Below are 16897 nucleotides of genomic sequence, written 5' to 3'. Positions count from 1 at the left end.
GTCGCTTTCATCTCCAATTTGTCGCTCTTCATGTTCTCAAAAGTGCCAATTAATGTTACCTCTAGTCGGGGAATTCCTGTAGCGCGGCACAATTTCATTGCGATGGTATTAAAGCGACGCTGAAATGGAAATGATTTGACATTGACAAAAATCGCGCTATCATCGGAAAAAATTCTGAAATGCTACGAAACGCGGATCCATTGATGCCACATGATCTAAAATTTTTCTCTGTGTGTGTGTGTGTGTGTCAAGAAATTTTCAGAAATTCTCTTTACAGTAAATCCATTTCACCCACGATGCTATCAACGAGATAGCGTCAACGTCATACCTTTCTGCGATATCCTTTATAAGTAATGCATTTACCTTTGCGCACCTACGCGAGAGCACGCGAATATTATCCGATTTGACTGAAGGGGACTACGAAGCGTGCCGTAATGTCAATTCGATGAAGTGCAACACGTTTGTCACCACGGCGATAAACGAGTTTATCAACTGCCTCATAATTAGTCGCTCTTCATGGCTGGCAGTTCTGCGTGGGCGCTCCAGCCGGCTATAGGTGAGAGATGATAGGGAGGAAGAAGAGAGAGAAATAAACAAATAGTATAAGACAGTGAGAATTCGTATAGAGAACGGACGAGGAGGTGGACATCTGACGGATATTTTCTTGTAACATCGCGACGCCCATAAGCTACTTAGGATTCCGTTTAGCCATAGTCACCCTACGCGTTCTTACTTATATAATGACGCGCCTTTTTACGCGGAGAGAACGTCTTAGCGAAGGTATCGTTATTGATGTTATATCGGTGTTTGCAAAGCGCGACTAGCTATAAATCATCAACTCAGTTTGCTTGGGTCAAAGAGCGCGACAATTTCATATAAAGCGCGAGACAAAAAGTATCGCGAGGTGTTAAACAAAGTGTTGAAGATTTCGATAGCATCCGCCCCCTTTATACTTATCGACGAGATGTCAGTTGCGTAAAAAGTCCGTTCCGAAAGCGCGCTCAGAGGGAGGACGCTCATCGCTGCATCTGCCCGGTCGTGATCAATCGCAACTGCCTGTATTCATTTAGCGGCTGGCCGCAGGAACGAGTCTTCCGTGTCGAGCTTGCGAGCGGGACGAAAGTGACGCTTTCACGCTTGACTTCGGTGGTCAGTCATCTGAGAGAAAGAAAGGTTGAGCGAATGGATAGCAAGAGCGAGAAAGAGAAAGTGAGAAAAATAAAGAGGCACCGTTTCGCGTTTTCCTCGCTGGTGTTCTCGGTTCCTCTTTTCCCCCAGCATTCCCGAAACGTGCTCGTATTTGCCAGTTCGGGCTGTGTTCGTCGTGGCCTGTCCGCGAAGGAAGTCGCCGCAACGACGGATTGGCAACGGTGTCCTTTTTTCGCCGCTCGTCTCATTCGTCACCCCGCGGCGCGACGCCGCGCTTAACCCTTACATAGCAGTACACTTTCATGAGGTGCAAAAAACGAGTCGGACGAACGATGACTCTCGAAACATCAGAGACCCGGCGCCCGCCGCCATCGTCGTCACCGGCTGATCGCGCGTCCTTTCTTTCACGATTATTTCTTTTCTGCTCCACCTCCTTCGTCCCCTCTCGCTTTTGCACCTCAAGTGTCTTGAAAGACACCATGAAATATAAGAGTAATATACGCACGAGGGATGTATAAAGACAGAGAAGATTTTTATGTTTCGCAACTTTTGAGATAGTTTCTTCCGATTTGACATTTTGTCGAAATGTATGATCGTACAGGCGACGATAACAAGCGATGTATGAACAAAGAGTCAGAGATTCTCGGAGAAGCGGTGAAACCTCGAGAGAAGATAAGGAAAGCGGTGGTGGTGGTTCGAAGTCTACCGTCACGAGAATCGCCGCTAATAGCCGCTTAAACGTGAAAGTAGTAAAGCCGCAAGTGGTACGTGCTAGCCGCGTTGCCCTAAGAGGCCTATCCTAGTTGAAGGGCTACCTGAGAGTCGGTAGTCGTAAAAATTCCTGAAGAACGCGGCGAAACAGACCCTCTCTCTCTCCCACCTTCTTCTCCTTTTGTTCCTCTTCAACCCTCCTTTCTTATCCTAAACTTTTATGCCACACAGTCGCTTTTCTTTCCCCTTCGCCATGGAAAAAGGGAGCGCTACTTTTTTCTGCTACCGAGAGAGTGGCGCATCGCGGCACAGAGTAAACGCACGTAACGCGACGTAACGCCACGTAACGAACGTAATTAAGCGCGCCGGTCCCTCGTACACGATAACCTGTTAATCCCTTCCCCGTCTTTTCTCGGGCGAGAGCGCACCGACTCTATACGCGAGAAGTAAAGATCCTCTCTTCCTTTCCTCTCTTCTTCGCCATCTTCCGCTCTCTCAGTAGGCCGTGTTCAAAGTGGAACCTCCTGGCAGGTTGTAAAATCAGCCTAACGCGTCGTTAAATTACGAGGCTGCTTCGGGACCGCGACAGGAAAAAAGAATGGACCGTGAGATGCCGCCGATTAAACGTTCCACCGCGCGCCTTGTCCTTAGAGCCAAAGGGTCGAGAGCTCCTCTGTTCTTGCAGCGTTTCGCGTGTAAAATTGTTCGACGTTTTGTTGCACGACGCGTCGTTCGCGTCTCAACAAATGCAGATGGCTCGGCTGCATTTACAGGGTCTACGACGTCGGCAACGGTCGTCCTGAATAATTAAGGTTAAAACTATAGTCGAACAAATTCGAAAAATACCATACCACCGTTCTACCATCTGCCTCTCGAACATAAATGCACCGCTTGCTTATAATTCTCTCATAATTTCTTTTTTTCTCTTTTACAAAATATTGATTCGTGTTAAGATTACAACGAACAGACATAATAATAGTTAAACCGGCAATAGTCATCCGAGGTTTTTTCAAACTCCAACGATCAGAAAATGTAGCTCACGTGGGTCTTTTTTATTGATCGAAAATCAATATCGACCTTTCATTTGGACCTAATTAGAGATCTAATCAACAAAAATGGCCTGTGACCCATCTTCTTATTCATAATCTTCTTCTTAATCGTATCGCTCGTCTCCGAACATCGTGACAATGTGTGATATCCTATTCATTTACGATGTCACTCCATTGTGCTCGTGGGACTTTATAAACACAGTGGCGTCCCGCTTCCTTCTGTGTTGACGTGGGATGGGGGGATTAACATTTGTTATAAATGAAATTAATATTTCAAAATATACTTTTTATTTAATGTTAAACATAAAAAATATCTATATTCTTAAAAATTTCTCATTTTTTTGTTTAAAAATATGATTTACTTTATACATCTATATAATACAATAAAGAAATATAAAAATAAAAAATTTCTTTACAATCCTGAATCAATATTAGTAATTCCGTATGACTACGATTTAGCTTCATTTTACTTTAACTTCCCGTAAAATGAATATTATTTAATATATTCCCAATCTTCTTTAACGATTATTCTTTAAATATGCTATCCCTATCCTTTAAATATGCTATTCTATCAAAAATAGGCAATAAAAAAGTGTTTTTTTTAAATAGATATCTTCATTTATTCGAAATATTGTCATAATAAGACATTTATTAGACACAGACATTTAATGTGTTTATTTCGGTTCTTAAATATTTTTGGGGTTTTTCAAAAAGTAGCGAGTAAATCTTTATGTACCTAAATAATAAATTATAGAGCAATCGATAATATGCTACATTGTGTTAATAACGGTTTGTTAAAACGGTTTTCAATTGGGGTCTAAATAACTTAGGTGATCGTTTATGTAAAAAAAAATAAGATGACTACTCCCGGGTTAATAGAGATTCAACAAACAGACTTTAAAACAAATGCGTTATTTCCTACAGTAGTTAATTTTTACAATTCACACATTTTCGCATGGGGACATCCACATTTCTGTAAAATTGTAAAAGTCACGACGAAAGAGAGAGGAAAAGAAACAATCGCAAGTTCCTGTTACGATATCAGACACGCTTCGCTATACAGCCCAACTTTATCTCCCGGCCAGATCGTATAAGGTCAGATCTGCTTTCTATCCTTTGTTGATCACCCACGCCTATGCCCACAGGTATTGTTCGGCGTAGGAAGACCGTTTTGAGCGAACAGGTTCGCATTAAAGCGAGGAATTCGATGATTCCTGGAAAACACTTGACAACGTGACGCGAAGTCTTTTGAATCGCGATACATATTCGGCAGTGGGACGTCTGTTGTCATGTGTGAGATTCGAGATTAGCTATATCAGATAACAGCCTATTTCTTTCCTCTTCCGGTAACTAAACGATCGCGATAAGTGCGTCTATCGATACAATTAATTTTCAGTTTCAAAAAGAGTGTGATTAGCACAGTCAAGCGATGGGAGGAGAAGTGCAATGATAAAGAGGAGCAGAAGAAACAGGACAGAATAGAAGACAATGAAAGCAGAAGGACAATTTTTTAATTTTGGAGGATAGTGATAGGTTGGACGTCGACTCGGGCAAAAAGCAACAAATCGTACCTGGATTTATACAAGTGTAGATTGGTAATATCTCCGGTAATGTGGATAACGCGCCTCTTTTTTAATGCGCCGATATCCAATTGGTCCCTCGGTCTCTTGAGGAGCCGATGGCGCAAATATTATTTCGCTTGGACTCAATTCCTCTTCTCCATATCCTGTTTGCGTACTCTGCGTTATTTTTATCTTTGTTTTTTTTATCTCCTTGAATTCTATTTCTTCAACTATCTTGTCGATCGTCTCTATTGTCTCGGATACTTCACTGGATATAGAAGATGAGTCATGGGAACACTAAAAGGATAAAATGATACTAAGGATCATATCAAACATGAAATATCGAACACCACAAGGAAAATGGCACTATCTCAGGCGAAGGATGCCCTCTACATTCTTCAAGCATATTTTATTTTATTTCTATAGAAACTATTTATTTGTGAAAACGGCGTGGATAAAAGTCAAACCAGAACTAAGGAGCTTCTTAATGCAGCAGGACTTCAAAGATAAAATAAAGTAATAGAAAAGGTGAAAAAATTACACGAGTAAAAACGAACGTAGCGTGAAACGCATCATTTAAGCAATTAACAAGGTTCCTCACAATCTACTTATAAAATGCTCCTACTAAGAAGCACCAGATTTACAATCGCCCAATTATCAAAGAAGCCCTATAAAATTCAAGACATATACTGATGTATGTATTTTGATAAATATGAACATCTACATGAAATAGCAGCAACCTGGAAGTCGGTAATTAAATTGGGTAATAAAATCGACAATTTCCCGCTATGATTAAATCCAAAATGATCGAACGAGGAACACATATAAAACGCAAAACATACGAGGGCGAAAACTCGTGTATAGTACTTAACAAAAACAAATACCACGTACGAAAACTGGCAAATTGTGTAAAAAATATGTATAAAATTAAAATAAATCTCCGACTAATAGACGGGGTATAATCTCTAGCTAAAATCTTGTTCGACATAATGGATGCAAATGATGAGAAGATAATAAATGAACAATGAAACCTATTTAGAGAATAATCAGGTAACACGTCACCACGTAGTAACAAAACGATTAAAAATTTTGAACGAGACCATATGTCATTTAGATTCTTTAGAAAAAAAACATTGAGCGATAATTATCAATTACTTTTGAACAATGTAAAACAAAAGAAATACTTTGAGAAATAGATGAACATATGGTAATATTTAGCGCGGTAATTAATGACCTTATGCGCGACGATATAATAGCATATCTGAATCAGGACGATATAATAGCATATCTGAATAGTATAGAAAGAAATCTACCGCCTGAAGTAATATCCATTAAGAGTATTATTTCACAACTAAAAGAAGCTGTAATATACATACTAGACATCCCATTTCTAGAGAGAGTTGGCTAGAAATAAAAAAAATTTATAACAATTAGTATATATTACAGCGGAGAGAGAGAAGTATTTTTACATTCTTAAAATTATTATTAATTACTTTTCTTACTTACGATATAATCCATACTTTTTCACACATACTTTCGACATCTTCGCATTAACATAAGTAACATATACCAAATGTACAATGTCGCTGAAAACAGGGAAACACCAACACATGTATAACATATATTGCATGAAAATGGGTCGGATGAATGTTTTTAGATAGATAATCGTTACCTTTACTCAAAGCAAACCGATATTCGTTCCGTATGAAGTCCAAGTTTATGCCACATTAAAAATAACAAGAAACTATACCACAAAACACGTACATGCCAATCATATGATATATACGATCTGCAATTTGTTAAAAAATAGTCGATATATAAGCGACGTGTCAACTTACTCCTGTAGCCAATTAGCCCCGGTCTCCCCTATATACTTACGTTATCGATTTATTTTCGAGACAATCGCGGAAAAGAAGCAACAATGGACACTTTATGTTTTTCTTATGAATGAAAAAATGAACAACATTTACTATCAGAGAGAAAGCGGCCAAGGATTTCAAGGGACAGTCTTTCCGATACTTATTTCCTCAAAATGTTTTCAAACAAGTTTCCTTAATAATAATTCTTTTCGGTAAAAATTTGTTCAGATTTTCTTCCTTTCGCAATTAATTTGTCGTTCTCACTTAGTGTAATAATAATAACAATGTAAACGAATGAGTATAAATGAGTTGTTGTGAGAACACTGACACACATAATAATAGTGCTGAGGCCGTTCAAAATTGACAAGAAAGTTTCGACAATTCCGGGAACTATGTGCTCGTGATTCGTAATATCACCTAGCGAAGAAAAAGTAAAGGGGGAAAAGGAGGCGGGAGATGAAAAAAAGGAAAATAGAGAAAAGGCGAGAGATAAAGGTGCAAAAGGAAAAAAAAGAGGTTAGGAGGACTGGCTTATATTCATCCAACTAATACTCTTCTGATGATCAAAGATCCCCCGACCGTTGGCAACAACCACTGCGGACTGCCGCGCTGCAGTTTCTTTCGCCGAGCCGCGGGGTAATACAGAAACGATCCGTGCACTCTTCCGACGAGCGATTCACGTTTTCCGCGGCGGCTACTTGGGAGGCGAGCCAGTTGAATTAACTTAGCCCTCGTTTGCCGGTATCGCGCGCGCACACTTCTCTCCGCGAGTTACCTATGCCTTGTGCGTGTGTCTATCGCAAGGAATATACGCGGAACGTGTTACCACTCGTCCCTCGCGGTGGCAGCGCGAGGCAACCCACTGGACTGGAGAGATAATAAAGCAACAAGACAATGACGGTGATTTACGCGGTCCTACGGCAAATGGGTTTACCCGTGGATTTTTGCGCGGGCACAGCACGCGTCGGCGCGAAGGAAAGGCGGGAGAAGCCGCGCGATTTATTAATCTCGCCTGCGTGCGACACGCACGCAGATGCGCCGCGTCGCACCGCGTTACATCGCGAGAGACGACGAGACCGGCTGCTGTGGATTATTCATCTAGCGCGGAATGCGCGGTACATCCACTACGAGCGCTACGGAAGGAAACTGGGAAGATTCGAACGTACGTTAGAATTGCTTCCATGTACCTGGATGACGATGCCGCGGGGTTAACTTTTCAGTATTTCGCCGTGCGATTCACGCAGCGGGAATTGGATATTGCTTCGAATTGCAACGGATCTCGAGCCGCCTGCTTAATTGCGAAAGGCAAGTCGTTCCTCCTTACGTTGTTTATCACTCGCGATTTCTCGTTTGTTCGTTGCAAACGGCTTGTGCCTGTCGCTACCTATTTACCTACAGCGAGCTCTCGGAAGGCTTCTCGCCCACGATGAGCGGTGGTGCGCGAGCTTGGCGCCCGGTCGTACATTATATTTGTCGCACGTTATTCGTAGATGCTACCGGAAACTGATCGATCGCTTTGCAATCGACAAATTAACATAGAAAACATATTTATCGGAAAATTGTCCTTGTATCTCTCGAATAATTATCAAGATGTTTCAAATAGGATACGAGGATTGGAGGAATGTGGACACATTGAAACACATGAAAGTACACGCATATCTGCCAAGCATCGGCAGAGTGCCGAGTTTGAACGAGTAGAAACACGCATAATTTAGTTGCATTGATATGCATTCATTCATGATGTACACGCTACTTCTCATGGAGCAACAAGCCCGTTCAGGATCACCATCTAAGGATAAACGACTGTAGTCCTCGAGTGGTCACCAAAACCTGTCTAACACTACGCGAGTGACATTTTTCATGGATCGTCCTTGATAGCGACCTACGCACGAACTTGTCCAGTTCTGCAAGTAGACCTTTTCCAAGGTCAATGATGCGTGACCGTCAGGAAGAACTGACGGGTGTACTTTGTTGCGAAAGCACTTGTGAACGTCGCGTATGTCGCGTGACGTTTCGATATATTAATGTAATCTCTGACTCATGACAAGTTTTATCTTATTGGACGACCGTCACGAAAAATCTGTGTAATTTTGTCGAACTAAACGGTCGGTGAATTATACGCGGGAATATATAATATGCAACTATATATATATGTAATCGCACAAACTGAATACTCATTTAGTCATCGGGAAGCCAATGGCACAAGATAAAGGGAAAAATAAGACTCGGACATTGCGTTTATTCACCGTATCTTACGTTATTCAATTTCAAATTGACACATGTTCGCTGCCGAAATTTATTTCAAGGATTCTCCCCACAGATCACCTGATATTTTTTCACATAATCGAATAAAACAGTCCTAGTTTGATAATGTGAAAATAGAAAAAATGTTTTCCGCCGTTATATTTATGTGACGCCCGTCGGAGATTGTTGAGTCATACATGTATTGCCAACGAACCTGTTACTGATGAACCTGATAAGCCATTGATGAATTGGATAAACGTTGATTACGTAGAAATGATACGTTACATCGACACGATCATGCTACTCTGTTTGTATTCCTTATACATATAGATGTTACGTAAATATTAGAACGATATAAATGTGAATAAGATCAATATGCGCTACTATGATTTACCACATATAACGGAGAATCTAACCAAGATGTATTTATTCAATTTTTATTCTATTTATTATTAAAATTGTTTGCAAACGTTTTGTATCTTTTTAGACTTTTACGTACAACTGTAAAAGTGCCGAGATGTCCTTCAAAATTTTCCTCATTGGAGTAAATGTACATTCGATGAGTTGCAGAATTATTGTTTCAGATAAATGTTTACTTGATGAGATCTCAGTTTTGCAATTTTTAATCACGTTTACGTCACACAGACAATGTTTCAATTCATTTTCGCACATACTTTCGCCATGTAGAAGCATCTGTAATTCTGTGCAACTAATAAGACGTAAACTTTGTGGTAAAACATTAATATTCTTTCGGTAAAGTTTTCGTGTTTCTTTAAGCCTTGAAATAATCAGCGCAACAAAAACGACAAAAGCAGACTTAAGCTTTGTATACTGAATTTATCATTTTCATAACGATTAATTCTTTGAGTGCGGAAAGAAAGCGCTCTATGTGGCTAGAACTCAGAAAGCATGTCGAATATTTCATCTGATGATTGCGCTTACAGACTACAGTGAATGATTTATCTTGAGCGCATTCTTACAGCACTCAAAGGATTAAAGGCAATTTATGTACGATACTTACATAAGACTTATATTGTCTAACGATAAGCTTTTTAAGCGCCCGCTTCCGGATGGATGATGTAATACCGCAGCGGCGCTGAAAATTGCAATATTTTCAAAATGAATCATTAATACCTATATGGTGTAAATGAAAGTTCTAAGAATTATAAAAAATAAAACTAGCTTTAACGTTAACGAGAAAACAATATACAATGTTGAGTCGGATCGAGTCAACAACGTTGAAAACGTCATGAAACAAGTATATTTTCTCTCGCTCTAACTTATTGCATCAGTTCAGCGGTGCTGCTGTAAAGAACGGACTAAATCAATCGAAAATGCTATTAACCCGGGAGTAATTATGTTAGGTTATATTTTTCTTTGCACCGTGACATTGCAGCGCCGCTGCCGCGCATCACAAGACGCGAAATTATCGTCGCGGACGGTGACGTCGGAAGGCGTCGAACATCGATCTCTAGGAGAGGGCTGAATTAGTGAATTGGGAGTTAATTCTAAGACTCTTTCTGTTTTTGTACTTGGCGCCTCAGAGAGGTGAACGCCGTACTTAGGCCGCGCCGAGGACTGCTACGGATGAAAAGCGGATCAGGATTCGGCGAGATGACGGGAGGAGAGCCACGAATCCGACGAACGCTTGCGGGCAGCACGCACGACGATTGGCTACGCGGGAGAGTGCAGAGTTGCCACTTTCGATACACTAACACCCTGCAGCAGCGCGTGAGAGGATACGTGCACTAGCGAGCGGCCTTGTACGCTCGGCGCTCCGGGCGGTGGAAGAGCGCAGATATCTGCTATATCTATAACTTGGGAAAGAAAGAGACAGCAACAGATTGTATGTCTGCGCTTTTCCACCGCCTGAAGCTGGCCGAAGCGCCAAACGCACACGGCCGCTTGCTAGTGTGCGTATCCCCTCGCGCGCTGCTGCAGGGTGTTAGTGTATCGAAAGTGGCAACTCTGACTCCACCTTAAAGCAAGCGGCTTAACGGCTCCCGCCCATAGGACGCGGCAATGCCTGCCTCGTGGCAGAAGCTCGTGTAGTAGCCAATAAATTTCTAGTTCTTTCCGAAAAACGGCATGTTGGTTGGCTACCACTCCCGCCGCGCGGCAAGCGTTGCCGCGTCCTGTGGGCATAAGCCGTTACCTCACTTTAAGCCCATATCAGACTACGGATTGAGGATTGAGTTGAATTTGACCAATCAGTACTAAGTTAACTGGACTCGAGTTTGGTGGAATTTAGTGCACTTTGCACTGATTGGTCAAATTTCAATTCAATCTCTAATTCGTAGTCTGATGCGGGCTTTAGGGCGTGTGTTCAATCACAGTTAATTATTCTCTTCACATCTGAAACTATATATATGTATATATTGTGACATTGCTTCTCTCAATTTCGTACTTAATGGCAAAATATTTTTGCATTAAATACGAAATAGAGAGAGAGAGAGAGAGAGAGAGGGACAGACAGAGAGAGATCCTTCTCATCTCTAAGTTTTTCATGATTTCAGGTGGCCTCAGAGCATTTCCCCCATTCACTATTCTTAAAGGTGCCATTTCATGCAGCGAAGAAAAGCCATATCACTCCGTATATATAATATACATATTATATATAAAAAAAAATATATATATATAATATAATAAATAAAATATATTAGATATATATTGTTCGCGAGAAAGGCACTTTTTATTTGGCGTTAGTCGTAACAAAAGGCAAGGACTGCGGTCTCGGATAGAAATAAACGTAGAGTGCGTTTTAACAATAAAGTCAAACAGTTTACTAAATTCTCTCACAATGATGTACACGCATTATACACGTATTGCGCGAATGATAGTTCGGTACGAATTATCCGCGAACTCGCTGTACAACGGTTTGAGCGAGACGCAGGAGATCACAGATACGCTTTAAAGCGATGATGCGAAATAAGTGAACACGCTCTCGAATGCCGCACGGACTTCACGAAGCGAACGCACAGAGACGGTATTCGAAAATGATAGCGGATGAATATCGGTAGAACGATCATTCACCAATATCGCCGTAAGAATCGCGGAGGCCGGCTTTTGTTTAGTTTAACGTCTCAGGTGAACGATCGCTATAGGTCCACATTTAACCTCGTTGTTTGTTTAAACATTGTTTAACCTATCGAACACCAATCACTTTTCTCAGCGACGAGTTCGTTGCGGAGCCAGCGTTTGTTCATTGGCGAACTTGAAATTTTGCCGATGCTGCGTGACGCGAGCGTGTACGTGCGAGTCCAACGGCTCCTCGCACACATGTGTCGAACACGTGCCGAAAAGCTCACTCGAGAGTTCAGCTGTTATTGCGCGAGTTTTTCTCGCTAGAAGAGATTTACGCGCGAAGAGATATTTCCAAACATTATGGATTCGCGGAACGTCTCCACATTCCACGATGCGAAAGACTGACTCCGAAAAGCCGTTTTTCGAACGCTAAACATGATATAATAATATTCAGCATATATGTATAAAAATTATATATATATATATATATATATATATATACATATATTGTCAGCGCAATTCGCGTCCGCGTCGGTTGCGGGACTTCGCATTCGCGCGGCAGCGGACCCACCTCGGCTAGCTCAGTTTGATTTTTCGAATGGCGAGTCGAATCCCTCGCTATTCCACTTGGTAGAGCGTCGTGGTTCTTACACGTTCTTCCTCGATTCCGCGGACACGTCGGAGAGGAGCCGGGAGAGATAATAAATTAGAGACCGGGTTAACAGTTAAATAACAGTATTTTAATTCGGTACAATGCCAGTGGCAGGCAACTAATCAGTTCCATAGATAATAAATTACAACCGCATGTGACATAGAAATAACAGCTCATTACTCAGCCAGAATCCTTCAATTACAGGCAACTATATTCAGTACCCCGGGAGATTCCGTAACGCGATCAAAAGGGAGCGATCTCTCGCCTGCGATGTTCCGCGAGATGCGGTTTTATGCGGCGGTTCTGAGCCGCTTGACGGCAGCTCTAATAACGCGCGTGGTGTTATCGAAAAGCCCGGCGTCGTTACGCGGATCTCGCCGGATTTTCCGTTGGGCGCCAGCCGGATCTTTCCTGCTTCCGGCCGATCCGATATTTCCCGACTTGGCTCGCTCGCCAGAAGCAGTTTCCACAAACAAACATACGCGCCCTTGACACTGCTCAGTATACAAGGTACACTATAATACCGACCAACAATTTACCGAGGACTGTGCGATCGGCGATTAGAGAAGGCAACCGAGTTCCGCGGCCGAGTCTCCGGGATCTCTACGCTCGAGCACGGCCCTTGTCGTCCAGCGACGCAGCCTCAAAATCTCGTAAGTCCGTGCGACCCAACCTTCAGGGCGCCACGGACCTCCAACGAGTTCCAATTCCCGGTCCTCTTATCGCGCCTATGCCTCCGAGAAGCGACGGTAACTAACTCGGAATTAAAACGCAACTCTGATACTTTTCCTTCCCGCGGCTGTACAAGGATTCTCTTTCTCACCCACTCGCCTCTCCTCAGGACTCGTACCGATATTTCGGCAGCTTCGCTCGCCGTCGGGCCGCACAGTGTCCGTCGCCGGGTTCCTTTAGCACAGGAAGCAGCCGTTGCACGGATCCATCACGCCGATCGATGCGGCATCCGATTGGTTCTCCCCGGTTAGATCAAGGGTGCTCGCGGGAGCTTCACGTCTGATGTTGTCCTTTCGGCGCTCGCTTTAGTTTCTCCCCGGGACGACCTTCGGCAACTCTTGGGTTCGCAGTAGTTCAACAGGACTCCCGGGCGCGCTTTCCGCCTTCCCTGCCTGCTCTGCGACCGGGTCGCGGGACCTTGCCTTTCTTAGCGCAAGGTGGCCATCCTTTGTCTGTCGCCAATTATCCGCCCGGGCGAAGATCTCCCCGTCCTTCCGCGTGTCGCTCTAGCCGCTCCCTCCGAACTCTTGCTCTCGTACGTCCTTGGCTCCTCCCGGCAGCTCCGATTCCTTCCTGTCTCCTTTCATCCGGTATTCTGGCTCGGGGTGTTCTTTCACTCAAAAAAAATATAGTAGCCGCGGCTCGCGTCTCGTGCACTAACGGTGCACAACAGTCAAAATTCGATCGCCTTCTTTCATGAGAAGGCGCGAGTTTCCGGCTCATCCTCGGCCAGGCTGAGTGACGAGCAAAAATTTGCATCGTCACAATATATATATAGAATATCTTTACATTAATGAGAAATTCTTTAAATATCGTAATAATAAGTACCAATTATTTAAAGAGATATTCTGGTTTGAGAGGTCAAAGGTTGTTTTAGAGGATTAACAACTTCGCATGCGATAGTTGAATCATTGATATTTTTCCCTTGATATTTCACCCTCCTCTACACTTCCTCGGATAGGATGCGCTTTCCAAATTTGGCGCTGGCGTCAAAGGTAGAAACGCTGCGGACCAGCGAGTGCAAAGGCCGATAACCAAAATGAAGCGGAATCAGGGAGCCTTCGGAAATCGCTGCGTTCCTGCAACAGCCAATGAACGAATATCTTTAGGGAAATAAATCAGATAAATTCAGCTTCATAAGTAGATAAGTACCATAAGTAATATAAATTAATTTTTACAAATATTTTGTTGAATATACAAATCTAAAGGACATACATTTTTATGCATACTTAAGTTAAATTTCAAATAGAGAAGCAATTTTCCATAGTTAATTTGGCATATTTCAGAGAACTCGAATGTATATATTCAAGAAAGATAAAATATAAGAGGCAATACCCATCGTCTCTTAAGCTCTTTGTTCTAAATATCCGGGTTCCATTTACTCACTGTCTCAATCGCCCACATCGCGATTTACCGCGTCCTGATTGCATAGAAAAAATTGAGCTTCTGCCAGTTGTACAGGGTGTTGCATCAACATACGACTCATTACGACGTGCGCATACTCAGATGATAATTCCTCGCCGTTATCGACTTGTCGATATAGTCACTTGCATATCTTTCCAACGAAGTTCTAGTGTTCCTAGTACCATCCACGCTAAAAGTGTATTCTGTCTGTATGCGAATGCATTGCGAATATAGCAATTCGTTAAAGTGAAAAAAATTAGACATATATTAATTACGATAACTAGAACTCTATTGGAAAGATATGCGAATAATAATATCGACAAGTCGATAACGACAGGGAATTATCAACCGATCACGCGCGTTCTTGCGCGGGCAATCCGTCATAATGTATCGTATATTGATACAACACTGTACACGTTCGAAAATGATAATCCCTTGATCGTCCATATTCAACATGGCATATTATTTCAAATACATACAATCCGTTTGACATATTCCAGTAAATACCAACTAACATTAATAAATCAATCAATATTATAATTTCTCAATCGACAATGTAAATGCAATATAATGCGTGTGTTATAATGGTGAAATATTCCAAGTTAGCGTTTATCGCCTACGTTTCGATCACCCGTGCCCTGATTGCATAACTTCGAATAAGTGAATGCATTATACGGCAGACATAGCTCGCGCAGAGATAGAGCAGAGTTTCAAACTAGAATTTTATTTCGATGTTGCTTTTGTCATTAACAACAGTTCTTATACAGAGAAGTTTAGAGAGTGGTATATGGGAACAGTTTCGCGGATAGCCGTTAGCAGCGGTAGGCATTTATCACGAAAAGGTTAATTTTGGTAGAAGATGTACGTGAATAAAATTCACGTCAAAATAAGTTGGGTAATTGGGAAATGACATTTTGGTGTCTGATAGAATTCTCGTTAGAGTTTTGACAGGTTAATTACATTTCCATTTACTTGAAGCCATGTAATGAGGACGTGAAATAGAATCTGCAAGATATGTCAAATATGAGATATATGTCTTCAAAATAACCACACTATACTTGTACAGCACAGAAGCTTGAAGTAAGATTGTTGCAACATTGTGACATTGCATATCGCAGTGTAATATTGCGAAGACATTGGCAAAGATATTATTTTGCGATATTATTTCAATAATGTACTTCAATATTTCAAAACATTGTTAAAATAGCATATTATTAAAATGTGTGATCAGTGTATACATTACGAGCTATGTTCTGATATTTACTATTAATACTGAAAATGTATAGTTAATATTATGTACTATGAATTGGATTACATTCCGAACTGTATTAAAAAAGTGTTCCAACTATTTTGAAATTCAAAATATGTAATGTAAACTATAAATTTACAATATTGAGACTGAAACTTTAAAAGACCTTTGTACATAACAAATTTTTTGTTTTATATGTATTATTTATTCATCTCACATACGCATATTATTATAAATAAATATACATGTATTGTTATTATAAATAAATATACATTATAAATAAATATACATGTGTTATAATTCAAACTATTATATTTATGATTAAAAACTATTAAATACTATTCACACACATACTCACACACACACACACACACACACACACACCCAAATTAATTTTTAACATAATATTTATAATATAATGTATACATCGATATAATAACTTTAAATCATAAAATTATACGATTGTAAAACTTTCGTTAATAAATCCATGCGTTTGAGAATGATTTAACTTTATATCTTAAGATTATTATGTCAACATATATTATACACACAAAGTATTTAATTTGACCTCCGAGTTAACGCCGTATCCTTCATGGATTTTCGATGCTTCGTAAATATTTCAATTCACTTCTTCAGAATAAGGAACAACCCGAGATCAACTTGCAATCTCGGGTCGCAATTCATTCTGAAGAAATGAATTTAAATGTTCAAGAAATGTCGGAAACAAATCCATGAAAGGTACGACGCTAACTCAAAAGCCAAATTCCCAGTATTTATTCACATCACGGAAGTCGAAACAATCACGCAAAGTATTATCGCATGTATATTATATTGCAATGTTTCTATAATGTTACATTGCCATACATTGCAATGCTTTGTAATCACAGTAATTAATTCCTATAGTAGTTTGCCAAAAAATCACTGAAGTACCAATCACTGATTTAATCGTTAATATTTTTGCCAGTGATTATCAATAATACTTTTCTGTAAGGACGTTCTATTCATAGTCTAAAAATACTACTCCGTACAGCACAGAAATATGTAGTTACATTGCAGGAGTGTTGCAGCAATGTTAGTTGCAATATAATATCCCTAAAACATTTTTAATTTATTTGATATTCTAAAAGTATGTTTCTATATGCATCGTGATTACACCTGCAATTGCACGATGTATTAATATCAACATAATATGACTATGATACTGCGATGATAGTTTTTAAATGAGACTTGTTTAAAATTATTGAATTAGCATGTTAAGTTGC

This window comes from Dinoponera quadriceps, unplaced genomic scaffold, assembly GCF_001313825.1.
Source record: "Dinoponera quadriceps isolate SergipeBrazil2010 unplaced genomic scaffold, ASM131382v1 scaffold453, whole genome shotgun sequence".
Classification (NCBI taxonomy): Eukaryota; Metazoa; Arthropoda; class Insecta; order Hymenoptera; family Formicidae; genus Dinoponera; species Dinoponera quadriceps.
This window is presented reverse-complemented; position numbering follows the sequence as displayed.